General features: G+C 43.5%; 1 pseudogene; it reads left to right on the top strand.

Annotated features, from left to right (window-relative positions):
- Nucleotides 1-7,782: 7,782 nt before the first annotated feature.
- Nucleotides 7,783-12,761, top strand: LOC149859775 (uncharacterized; annotated as a pseudogene).
- Nucleotides 12,762-13,155: the final 394 nt, after the last annotated feature.

The following is a 13,155-nucleotide window of genomic DNA, read 5'->3' as shown; positions in this document are numbered from 1 at the left end:
GAACACCTTGAGAAGCTGGATACCTTCAAGTCAGCTGGCCCTGACAACCTGCACCCCAGGGTACTCAAGGAGCTGGCGAGCGTCATAGCCCAGCCCCTGGCACGGATCTTTGAAAACTCCTGGCGCTCTGGTGTAGTGCCCGAAGACTGGAAGAAGGCCAATGTGGTGCCGATCTTCAAGAAAAGGAGGAGAGTGGATCCGGCTAACTACAGGCCCATTAGCCTGACTTCTATCCTGGGGAAGATCTTAGAAAAGTTTATTAAGGAGGCCATCCTTGAGGGACTGGCCCAGGCTAACATCCTAAGGGATAGCCAGCACGGGTTTGTTGCGGGTAGGTCTTGTTTGACCAATCTCATTTCCTTCTATGACCAGGTGACCTATCACCTGGACAAGGGAGAAGAGATTGATGTCATATATCTTGACTTCAAAAAAGCTTTTGATCTGGTATCCCATGATCACCTCTTGGCCAAACTGGCCAGTTGTGGCCTTGGCTCCACCACTATCCGCTGGCTGGGAAATTGGCTTCGTGGTCCGACCCAGAGGGTTGTGATTGATGGCAGTCACTCATCATGGTGCCCTGTAACCAGTGAGGTCCCTCAAGGCTCTGTCCTGGGACCCATACTGTTCAACATCTTCATTAACGATGTGGACATTGGAGTTAGGAGTGGACTGGCCAAGTTCGCCAATGACACCAAACTTTGGGGCAAAGCATCCACGCCAGAAGATAGGCGGGTGATCCAGGCTGACCTGGACAAGCTCAGCAAATGGGCAGATGAGAACCTCATGGTGTTTAACATGCAAGGTTCTCCACCTTGGGAGGAAAAACCTGCAGCACCCTTATAGGCTCGGCAGTGCTACGTTGGTTAGCACTACAGAAGAAAAAGACTTGGGGGTCATCATTGACCACAAGATGAACATGAGCCTCCAATGCGATGCTGCGGCTAGTAAAGTGACCAAAATGCTGGCGTGCATCCATAGATGCTTCTCGAGCAAATCCCGGGACGTCATTCTCCCCTTGTACTCGGCCTTGGTGAGGCCGCAGCTGGAGTACTGCGTCCAGTTTTGGGCTCCACAATTCAAAAAGGATGTGGAGAAGCTTGAGAGAGTCCAGAGGAGAGCCACGCGCATGATCAGAGGTCAGGAAAACAGATCTTACGATGACAGGCTGAGAGACATGGGACTCTTTATCCTGGAAAAGCACAGGCTCAGGGGTGATCTGATGGCCACCTATAAGTTTATCGGGGTGACCACCAGGATCTGGGGGAACGTCTGTTCACCAGAGCGCCCCAAGGGATGACGAGGTCGAACGGTCACAAACTCCTGCAAGACGGTTTCAGGCTGGACATAAGGAAGAATTTCTTTACTGTCCAAGCCCCCAAGGTCTGGAACAGTCTGCCAGCGGAGGTGGTTCAAGCACCTACATTGAACACCTTCAAGAGTAAATTGGATGCTTCTCTTGCTGGGATCCTATGACCCCAGCTGACTTCCTGCCCTTTGGGCAGGGGGCTGGACTCGATGATCTCCCGAGGTCCCTTCCAACCCTAATGTCTATGAAATCTATAAAATCCAAAAGGAGAGGATGTGCCAGTATTCACTGATCAACCTTTCAAGTTTGTCACCCTGTTAAAGGGCAGGTTTCCTGCCCTTTTTTGTCATATTAAAGTTGTTTCATTCAGGCCCAGCAGGTCTAGGACCTGTTTTTCCTCTGCTCTGCACACGAAGCAAAGGTTTTGCCCCCCTCGCCCTCCTCGCCCCCAAAAGGAGATGCAGCACAGAATCCATCAAGTCCACTAAGTACTCTGTTATTGCTATCAATTTTATGTAGGAGACATCAACACTGATAGGAATGTATAAATGGATCCATCTAACAAAATGGGTGCCACTCCCAGTGTTCTAAGAGAGCAGAGCAATCTGATTTAGTAGTGATTTGCATTCACACCACACAGACTAGGGTAAATGAATCCTACACAAGACACCAGGTAGTGAAGAATCAGACACAAGAGGCAATGATATATGTGGCTTTCTATAAGTGCTACAGGAAGTAGCCACCTTTTGCCACCTCCCCTCTTCCCCCACATCAGCCAGCAGAGGGGTCAGTGACAGTGATGTCAGTGGGAGTGCAAGTCTTCCCCCACTTTGTTCTCCAGCTCCTATCTGGCAACTCAGGGCTCCCCACCCCCCAACCCAGGGACTCAGGCCATACCTCACTCCCACCTCAGCATAGTGTGAGGAACAGTGTGCCACACCCCACTGTGGGAAATACTGGATCTGCTTATGGATGGTCCCTAATCAATCTTTCCTTTTCAGAAAGCTACAACTGTAAAATTAGCTCATTACAATGGAAAGCTATTGCTTAGTAAGCTAACAAATACAGAATGCATAGCCAATTTCAGAAGCTGCTGTTCCCAAATGTTACAGGCTGACTCACATTTACAGTATTTGTTAAATGCTGTTACCTCTCAGCTCCATGTTCTTGGGGAACCCTGGCATGGGACGTAGCCTGTCTGACTCGCAAGGAATTTTCCCCCTCCCCACCTCTACCTGAACAAGAATTGATTACAAAAGACAATAAAGATGCATGTGAGATGCACCTAAAGCCCTCCAGATAAGGATGGCAAGAGTGAAACAAGTGCCCTAGGTCTCATTTGCATCCAAGATGGAACCAGATGACAATTCATCTATATGGGAGATGGAGAACAGAAAGCCCAAAGCAAAGACCTCAATGAATTCTGGGATCAGAGAAGCAGGGGAGTGCTGCATGATGGGGAATCTGTGCTCCAAATGCTAATCAACTAATCAACCCACATTTACACAAACCCAGCTCAGCATTTATCAGACCAATTCTAATCTGGATTTACAAAGGACTTTTCCTCCCCCCCCCCCCCGTACACAAACCTCATCTAACGAGAACTAAGCAGAAGTAAAGTTTAATAGGCATCTCAGGCCGTACATTCCCCAGTCCCACAATGGGAGGCCTATTTAAACTTGATTGACTAAAACACGGTTGCTGGGTTAGGGAATGCTGAGACAAGAGACCGAGTCAGAGAGGATATGGGCAACATTTGAACAATGGTACAGCGTTCATCACAGCGTCCAGCCCATTGGAGCCCTGACCACAAAAGCTGTCATACTTTTCCTGGGATGACTGGTGGAAGTCCTCCCCACAAAGTTTATGAACACTCCAATAATCCCCTTAAGTCTGTTAAAAGACTACAGTAAGATCTGGAAAAGTCATGCTAAACTGTGGCTTATTCACAGCAAGTAAAAATACAAAACCCTGACACTGCAAGCTATCTATTGTTTCTGAAGAAACAATGAAGTATCCCATCCAGTATATCTGCTATCCATAAGAATTTCAAGCTGGCTCCTAAGTGTCTGGTTACTCCTTAACTTTATGTTTTTCCTGGTTACTGATCAGTTTCTTGAGATATTCCAAACCAGATGACCCGTTGTCAATAGAAAAGACAACCATTTACACAATTAAAAGAATGCTTTGAAGAAGCTGAACTGAGGGTATAAAAGCAGCAAAGTTGTGCTTCAAGAGAAATCTCTCTGATACCATCCGCTGTTGTTCTTGAGAAGCTGGAAGAAACAGACTGTCTCCCTTTAAGGATTGTGCTAAGAACTTTACCCATCAGCACTGGAATCCAAGTGCCTTGGACTGGTGAGACCCAGCTCTCGCTCTCTCTCTTTCTCTTCTCTCTAAGCATAGATTTCTGAACCTGAATTGTATTAGTTAAGCTTGAGCTAAGTTTCCCCAAATACTTAGTGAAACCAGAGTAGTATTGTAATTGTTTGTGTTTGTTTTCCTTTGCTTGTCTATTATTACTAATACCATTATACATTTCATATACTCAGCAATAAATAACTTTTATAGTCAAACTGGTAATAACTGGGTGTATTTTTCCTTCTCTAATTCTCCTTCCCCACTTGCTCTGCAGCAGCATTTCTTTTACCTAAGCTAAAGATCCCTGTGAAGCCCAGAAATACTGTGGGGTTTGCTCGTCAAGAGACTACCACTACTAGGACAGTTAGGGCAAAAGATTAGGACGTGCTGAGTTTGAAACACATAAGGGGATTAGCTTGTAAAGGCTGATTGACCCAGTTTGGCTCAGACGTGCCCTAATAAACTGAATGCTGGCCCATGAGGGTGTCAACTAGACACCCAGCTGGATTCAGAGGTATTCTGTTTACCTGTGTGCTTGTATCTGACTGCATTTTATTGTTACTTAATGAACTGATTCCTGGTATATGAGGGTGTCAGCCTGTCCCCCTGATCAATGCTGATCAACCCAGCCGGGTCAGGCATGTCACATTAATCTGTGTGTGTGTACTTGACTGATTTGGTGGCTGGAGGAACTCAGCCCCATTAAGACTGAGTCCTGCAAGATAGCTCCATTGGGGGTGAGGACTTGCAGAAGGGAGATATACAGCTCCATATAGAAACACAAGTAACACAAACAGCACATTGATAGAATTACAAAGACCCTAGAAATGTATCCCTAATAAATGAGCACACCCCAAAGTGATGGGCAAATCTGGTAACAATGCCTTGGGATCCAAAGCTGAAGTTGTACAATATACGCCCATTTTCCTACTATGCACCTTATTTTCCCATAACATCTTGCAAAATTAATGTGTACCATTCTTCCGTTCTGATGGCCACTGCTATAACAAACCTATTTGGTTCTGTTGAGCTTCATTATATTAGTGATACCTAGTGCATGGGAAGGCAAATAATGAATTAATCCTGAAAGTCTTCCTTTACTAGGAAATAATGTTGTGATCTATGTCCTTTTTGGGATCATACCAATGAAGCACTTGCTTCTTTTATAACCACACAGACTTCTCCAAGCTATTTGCTCCTGCCTGCAGTACAAAGACATTTCCCTATCCAGCTGTCTATCTCTATCCAGCTTAGCTCTTCACTCCTGTAAGAAGCATGACAGAACAGAGCAAAGGTTTGTCAAAAGTGGGTAATTGTAGCTTTCTACCTTGCTGATTTGGAACATGTCATTTTTGTTTCAGAGTAGTTGCAAAGCAAAATCCTGTAGCAACTCAAAACGGGAGGACGTAACTATCAAAGAGAGATATAATATGTGCACATAATCAGATACTTTATTTAGCACATAGGTATTATGTTCTGTGAACATTTAGACATGTGACTACTCACACTGCAGGATCAGACCATCTGTTTTCTTGAAAATGCAGTTTTTTACATAAAAATATGCATCTTCTGGCTATGCTTTCAGTGTTTGCCAAAATCTGCATTTTGACTGGTGAATATATATCTAATAGGCACAATTTGCTGAAATAATGATTAAAAAAAGAAAATTACAAACCTTTGCATTGTTAAAACTTCAACAAAATATTCATTTTTTTCAATGAGCATTTCATTAAGGGAAAACTGGTAGTTTCACAAGCCTGCTCTCTCCTCTGACCTTCAAACAGAATCTGAGTCACAGATTTACAAAAACTTGAATAAATAGGCTTCTATCTAGTTATATGACAACAAATCTCTAGCATTTACACCCCTCAATGTGAGCACATATTATGTAGAAAAGAAGCCAGAATTCCTCAGTGAAAATCAGCCCTTAAATATTGTATATTGACACTCCCCCTCCCTCTAAGCTCCCTACTGTTCATTGTTGGCTGTTTTTGAATTATTCTCATTTATAGTCAGTACTCAGGACTTTCCCCTCTCTCCCCCCCTGCCAACTGCTCAGAGCAAGGATGGAGCCCAGGTGTCCTAGCTCCTAGCCACATTCCTGCTCATGGGCCCTCTAATGGCAAGTCAGACCTGTGCAGATGAGAAACGGTATTAACCCTTAACCTGTGACTGACTGCTCACAGCATGTTCAATTTGATACACTCCAAGTGTAACCTGTAAACTTCACCCATACAGGCCCACCCCAAGTCTTCAGAGCAGTTTGTCAAATGGCTAGTAAGTCCCATTGAAGCTTCCTCAGTGCTGGAAAACTTTAGTCCACCACCTGATCTGAACATGTCATTGGTTGTTCACTGGCAACACTTAAACTTCTTTGATGTTTTTCTCCTGCCTCCTCAGTCAAAAACAAGGAAATATTAGCAACTAGAAGGAAAACAATGTGAGCTCGAGGGACATGATCTTGCTAACACTTGAGCTTTTAAGTCCCTTAGTCCTCCAAGGACAGCCAGTGAAATCAGTGGGACTTTTCATGTGACAAAAGGGCTACAGGACCAAGCCTTAGCTATAAATCCTGGGATCTGTAGTACTATAAGAATGAGCACTAAAGATTTGAGACTAGAATGCACCTGGCCCAGGAGACACAGAGGCACAAAGTATTGTTGTATCCTTGATGGGAAAACCAGTGCAATCAGTACTTGGTCCCTGCATATAGCCCTTTCTAGCATTCCAGGCACCTCATATTTGTTGCTTTATATGAAAATGGATTTCAGCTCCTTGGAGTTCTCACCATGTTTGTTTACCAATCTGTTTTCTAATGAATGGGGGGGAAAGGAAAAGCACTATTTAAATACTCTTAACATAAAAGGGATAATGACTCAACTCAGTGAGTTTTCTAGGATATTAGTGACTGCCTGTGCTTAATGGTCCTTGCTTTCATCTCAGACCATCAATTTTCAAAGCCCTCATTAATCTCCAGGAAAATCATTGAGCTTTGATCATTATTGCTTAATTACTTGGAAAAATAGATAGATTGTTAATATTAATTTGCCTTTACAACAGGTCAAATGGGTAGCTTACAAGATTATCTTTAATTTTCACCATACTCCCCAGAAAACCGTCTATGCAAAGTAACATTTAATAAAACTATTAACTTAATCAGGTCATTGACTTTAGTAATTATAGATATAAAACCTTTATTTAGACACACAAACTCATATTTTAGTACTGAGCTGCTGCATTTGGTTTATCATATGTGATCCCCAAGCCGGCTTTATGTAAGCTTTACCTAGACATTTCTATGTAAATTATTTTGTTGTCCTGTGGGGTCAGGCCAGCTCTCATGATCTCAGATTTGCACTGTTGGATGGGAGGGTGTGACACAATTGAACATATACACACACAAAAATCAATTAGGCACATATACACATGCCAGACACATACACCCACTAGGTGCGTGCACTCCCAACAGGCGCATACACACACACTACCAGCTCAGGCATATACACATCTGAGATTACCAGTCTAAGCACATACACACTATACACACCAAAAATTAGTTGTCAATACTAGCACACCCAATCCATATACATGGATTACTAATTTGTATATACAATTCCCTGATAATATACAACGGATACAAAGAGACTTCCAAAAACTTTCTACAACATTCATCCTACATAAAAAGAAGAAATGGAACAAATTACTCCAAGAACAAGCTCCCCAGCCACAAAACAACCATCAGAGGAACAACACCAACACCTTACAACATTTCAACCTCAGACTTGATGAAACTGAAAACAGCAACCAACCCTCAAATACCATCAATCTCTCCACATATACACTTACCAGAACTGAAAAATCTGTCCTTTCTAAAGGCCTAAATTTCTGCCCAGAAAAATACCCTAATAAAATACTTCAATGTGGAGAACTAGAAGAATTCTATTGACGCCTCCGCCTCAAGGAATATTTCCACAACCAAACTGAATCCACTCCCAACAACAGTTCATCCTCTGACAACACTCAGGAAAAGATCAACCCCAAAAAAATCAGATTGGACACTGCACACTAGACAAAACCCTAACCTCAACCACTACATTGACTGCTTTAGGGAAAGAATGAACAATTAAATAATCAACAACACATGCCACCATAACAACCTCTCTCTACTAGAGGAAAAGGTCATAGAAGCTCTAAGATCTAACCGCCAAATAGTAATGAAACCAGCAGATAAAGGAGGAGCCGTAGTCATCCTAAACCATGAAGACTACATAAAGGAAGCCAACAGACAACTCTCTGGCACCACCTACTACGAAGAACTACAAGAAGATCCTACTCCCCTTTTCACCAAGAAACCCAATAATACCATCAAATCATTTCCAACAGGACTACAAGAAAAACTACAGACCTCGATCCCCCCACTACCTAACCTGGGGACTTTTTACATGCTCCCTAAAATCCACAAACAAGGGAACCCCGGCAGACCTATCATATCCAACCATGGGACCCTAACTGAGGAAATCTCAGGTTTCATTGAATCAATCCTAACACCACTCATCATCCACAGAGCAAGTTTTGTCCAAGACACTACAGACTTTCTATGGAAACTTAAAAACATAGACCACCTTCCCAGGAACACCCTCCTAGTCACCATGGACATTACCAGCCTATATACCAACATCCCACACCAGGATGGCATCCAAGCCTGCCTTACATATCTACAGAAACAAGATTACAACTCAGAATACAGACCCAAATATATTACTGACCTTATACACTTCATCTCCACACACAACATTTTCACTTTTAATAACCAACACTTCCTCCAGACGATGGGAACAGCTATGGACACCAAAATGGCCCCACAGTATGCCAACCTTTTTATGAGCCACCTGAAAGAAAACTTCCTCAAGAACTGCACCATCAAACCACCAAACCCTTGCTATACTTAAGATATATCAATGACATCTTCATCATTTGGACTGAAAACCTGCAATCTCTGATTGAGTTCCATCAGAAATTCAACAATCACCATCCCTCCATCTGACTTTCTCTAGAATACTCCAGCACCAAGATTTCCTTTTTAGACATGATGATCAATATCCAGAATGATAAATTACAGACCACATTATACAAGAAACCCACAGACCAACATACACATCTGCACAGAACCAGCAATCACCCTAAACACATCAAAAAGCTGTGATATACAGCCAAGCCCTCAGATACCACCAAATTTGCACTGAAGAGAACACCTGGGCTTGCCACCTCACCAATCTTAAAACGGCTTTCACCCAACAAGGACACTCCTCCAGAGAGACAGATTGCATGTTTGAAAGAGCCACCTGGATACCATGTGAAGAACTACTCCAGTACAGAAGAAAAACCCCCACAAATCGCACATCGCTGGTTATGATATAACACCCCACCCTCGAACCCGTACGGAAAAGCCTCAAACAATTGCAACCCATACTAGAAAAAGACCCTATTCTTAAAGAGATCTTCCCAGAGCCACCCATCCTAGCCTTCAAACAAGCACCGAACCTCACTAACCTCATTACCAGAAGCAAACTTCCTCAGGCCCAGAACACACTGAATGGATCCAGACCATGCCATGACAAGAAATGCAAAACCTGCCAACACATCTCCACCACCCCTAAAATTACTACACCCCACAACAGAGCCATCAGCATTCCCGGATCTTACAGCTGCACCTCCAGAAATGTAACCTATCTCATCCCATGCAACAAATGCCCAGATAGAAAATACATAGGAGAGACCAGACAACAACTGCACACCAGAATGATCACACACCGGAAATCTATCAGAGACAGGAATACCCAATTACCTGTGTGACAGGCTACCTATTACTGACTTAGCCCAGGGGTTTTGAAAGGGTAAAAAATGATTGAAGGACTTGGGATTCCCTTTCTTCACCAATCAGACCCCAGAGACTCACCCTCCATGTCCCCTGATTGGCCCCTTGGGTCACCAGGAGGGGGATAAAAGGGGCAGCGCAGCTGACTCAGGGGACACCAGCGAGGGACAGGGAAGGCGTTTCAAAGAGCTGGCAAAGAGCTGGGCCAGCAGAGCAGGAGCAGTTGCCCCAGAAGAGCCTAAAGGAGTGGGATCTGCAGGCAGCACTGGGGCCCTCAGCAGTGCGGCATGCGGCTGGCAGGAGAGGCTCCCTACTGGGCTCCAGGATTGCCTATGAGAGGCTGCAGCCAGCAGGAGAGGCTCCCCAGCTCCAGCAAGGATCTGAGCAGTGACCTGAGAGGTTCCCAGCTCTGCTTCCAGCTCCTCCAATAAGAGGCCAGGCAGCTCAACGTGAAGCCAGGGCTCCTGGAAGGCCAAGACCCCTAGCAGCTTGGAGCAGTACTAGCACTGCTGGCTGTGTGGTAGAATTTCTGCCTACCATGTGGGAGATCTGAGGTTTGAGTTCCAGCTGGGGTGACTTAGGAAGAGTGAGCTAACAGGAAGAAATTCTTGTAGCAGTGGAAAGGAGCTATTGCATTTATCTCCTCCTCCAGGTACCCAGACCCTATATTCCTTGTCATCTTGTATGAACTGGGAACATAACCAGTATAAACCAGGGGGTATAGGGGACACTACAATGCCCTGAGGGGACAGGATTCAACAAAGGCTAGACACTTAAAATCATAGACACATTCATCCAGTTGACAAAACACAGGGTTAACCAAAATATAAAACACAAACAGCAGAACAAACAATACTGGTTGGTGAAATATAAAAGGCGCAACTGTTCTCTCATTAAAAGGTATATGGTTAGGTCCCCATTAGTGGTCTGGCTCTGTTCTATAGAAGAGGAGTCCCTACACCTCCCACAGCACTTGTGCACCTGCTTTGATCCCTTCAGCTGGAGAGGGGGTATCTCTTGGAGTACTGTCTGGGTTACACCTGTAGAGACACATTTCTCACAAGAAAACCACTCTCTAATCTCTCAGTCCTGATCCTCAAAGGAAACTTACAAAACACTTCCCAGAGATGAACCTATGCACTCTACTTCATCAACCTCCTGGATACTAAAAATCATGGACTAAATATAGATATGAGACATTATAACCTACCTGACATCTGACTTCCCAGGTACTTCTCCACTATTCATACCCCTTCTCTACTCCCCCACCCAGCCTGTCTCTCGCCCATTGACTCCCCAGTCTTCATTTGCACTGACTACCTGTCTTGTATGCATACCATCCCAGCCTCTGGCTTTTTTACTTTTCATTTCATCCAGGAAGAGCACACACCAACTGCTGAAACTTCCTTAGTCTGATGAAGGGTTTTTGAACCCGAAAGCTTGCTTAAAAATTGTTCTCCGACTGTTTAAGTTGGTCTAACAAAAGATATCACATTCACCCAAATAAACTTGTCTGCTTAATTTGTATATCATGCACACAATGAAATATGTGTGTGTGTGTGAGCCGGTTCACACACACATACCACACACCTACACATACACACAGGTGAGTTCCTAACTTGGGTGGTGTGGTATGTGTGTGCTTGGGGTACTTGGGCTACTTAGGGTGCTTGGTGACTATGGGAGGGGAAGTCGAGGGTCAAAGATTTCCAGGAGAAGGGAAAGGAGGGAGATGGATGAGGGATTGATAAAAGAGGGGAAAATAGGAGAGTGAAAGTTGGTGGGGCCAGGATTAGAACAGTAGACTGGAGGGGAGCTGGGATTACTTGGGGTTACGTATGCACATGTGTGCATATATGCCTAATTGATTGATTGTGTGTGTGTGTGTGTGTGTGTATGTGCACAATTGTGTCATACCCTCCAATCTAACAGCACAATTTTGAGATTCTGAGAGTTGGCCTGACCCCACAAGACAACTATTTCAAGTTATGTATAGGAATCTGATATGGTTCTGTTTTATAGTGAAAGAAAATGCAACTCTAAACTTGAAGGACAAATTTCAGATCAAAAGACAAAGGAATAAATGTGGACTTAAAGATTTATGTTAAAAAAGAAGAAGTAGTAGTAGTTTAATGTGCCAAACCTGGGCAGGATTGACATATTTGCTCAGAAATCTCAGTTACTTCCTAGCCTTAACCTTTAGTCCTCTACTGACCTTTGTGGAAGAACTGAGTGGAAGTGTCCATCTTCAAGACAAAAGACAGTTTTCATGTGTTTTTAAAGATATTGACAGAACTGCCCAAGGGCAAACAATTTCCACATCAAAATGGAAAAGAGAAGACAGTGTTGATGCATGCTTGTCAACGAAGCTCTGTTGAATTCCACTCAGGTGCAGAGTCTGCATAAGGCCATTGTGTCACTTTACCACTTGCAGATGGCCTGGATCAAGGCAGAGACACATACTGAGGCAACCCACCTTAAGCTGATGCATCTCTAGTTTGCTTATAAGAACGTATTGTACCAATGAGACAAACACAACTGAGGTAGATCCCTTATTCTGATGTCCATCTTTTGTGGCCATTTAACAAACAATCTGATATTTGTAATTTTCATTGTATACCAGGCTACCTAGTGCCATTAAGGATTCTCTCATTTTCATAAATGACATAAAAGAAGCCAACAAGAAAATAGGCAATGTAGGGGGCAATGCTATGGGGAGAGTTAGACATTAGCAGTAGCAGATCCAGAAAAGTGAGGAAGGGGGTGTGCTGTCCATAGAGAGCTCACTGCACATTATCTGACAGCCAAGACTGCAGCTCTTGACAGTGATCCAGCAGTGAAGAAGGATGCAACCGTATCACCACACCACCCTTTATCTGTCTCTGGACGTGACCCTCCTCACAATGGCACTATTATATATGGTATTAAATATAAATCCTTATTCAAGGGCTGTTTCTACAGTATGAAAAGTTGACAAAGGCTCTTGCAGAGCTTAGTTCTATAGTGAACCAGGACAGGCCAAATACATTTAGGGATAATACCTTCCACTCCATATAAAAATTTTAACAAACTAAGGGAAAATATAACTCTAGTAAAGAATATGACAATTTTTTCTGTGATTGTTTGTCATTGTCACATGACATAATTCTCTTCCTCCCATTCCACACAAATGTACATCTTATTCTCTTCATTTGTTTTTATTCTTTTATAGGAAGTTAAAGGCAGACTTTGTCCTCTGGCAGCAATAAAGCAAGTAATATGGCAAGTTGGAACTCATTATATTCAGGTCAGAAATGTGGGAGATTTTGAAATGTGTACGATCAATTTTTGTGACATAAAAAGTAATGAAAAGCTGACAAGTTGAAATTGAAGTCCTCTACTGTTACAAGTTCAGCTGACAAGTCTTTCGGTCACATTGTCTGACCTAGCTTGGCTTTACAAAAGCAAACTCCAAATCCATCTTAATTAGAGTAAGGAAAACACTCACAGTGGAGCCTCAACCAAAGCTATGAATACACTGATAGCCCAAGTAGACAATGAGATAATCCTCAAGCTCATTCCTGACAATCATCTAAGGCATAAATCATTTCACTCAACTCCCAGCATCTGTCCA

The sequence above is a fragment of the Crocodylus siamensis genome, chromosome 7 (assembly GCF_052110815.1).
Source record: "Crocodylus siamensis isolate JL-2025a chromosome 7, ASM5211081v1, whole genome shotgun sequence".
Lineage (NCBI taxonomy): Eukaryota > Metazoa > Chordata > Crocodylia > Crocodylidae > Crocodylus > Crocodylus siamensis.
This window is presented reverse-complemented; position numbering and strand designations above follow the sequence as displayed.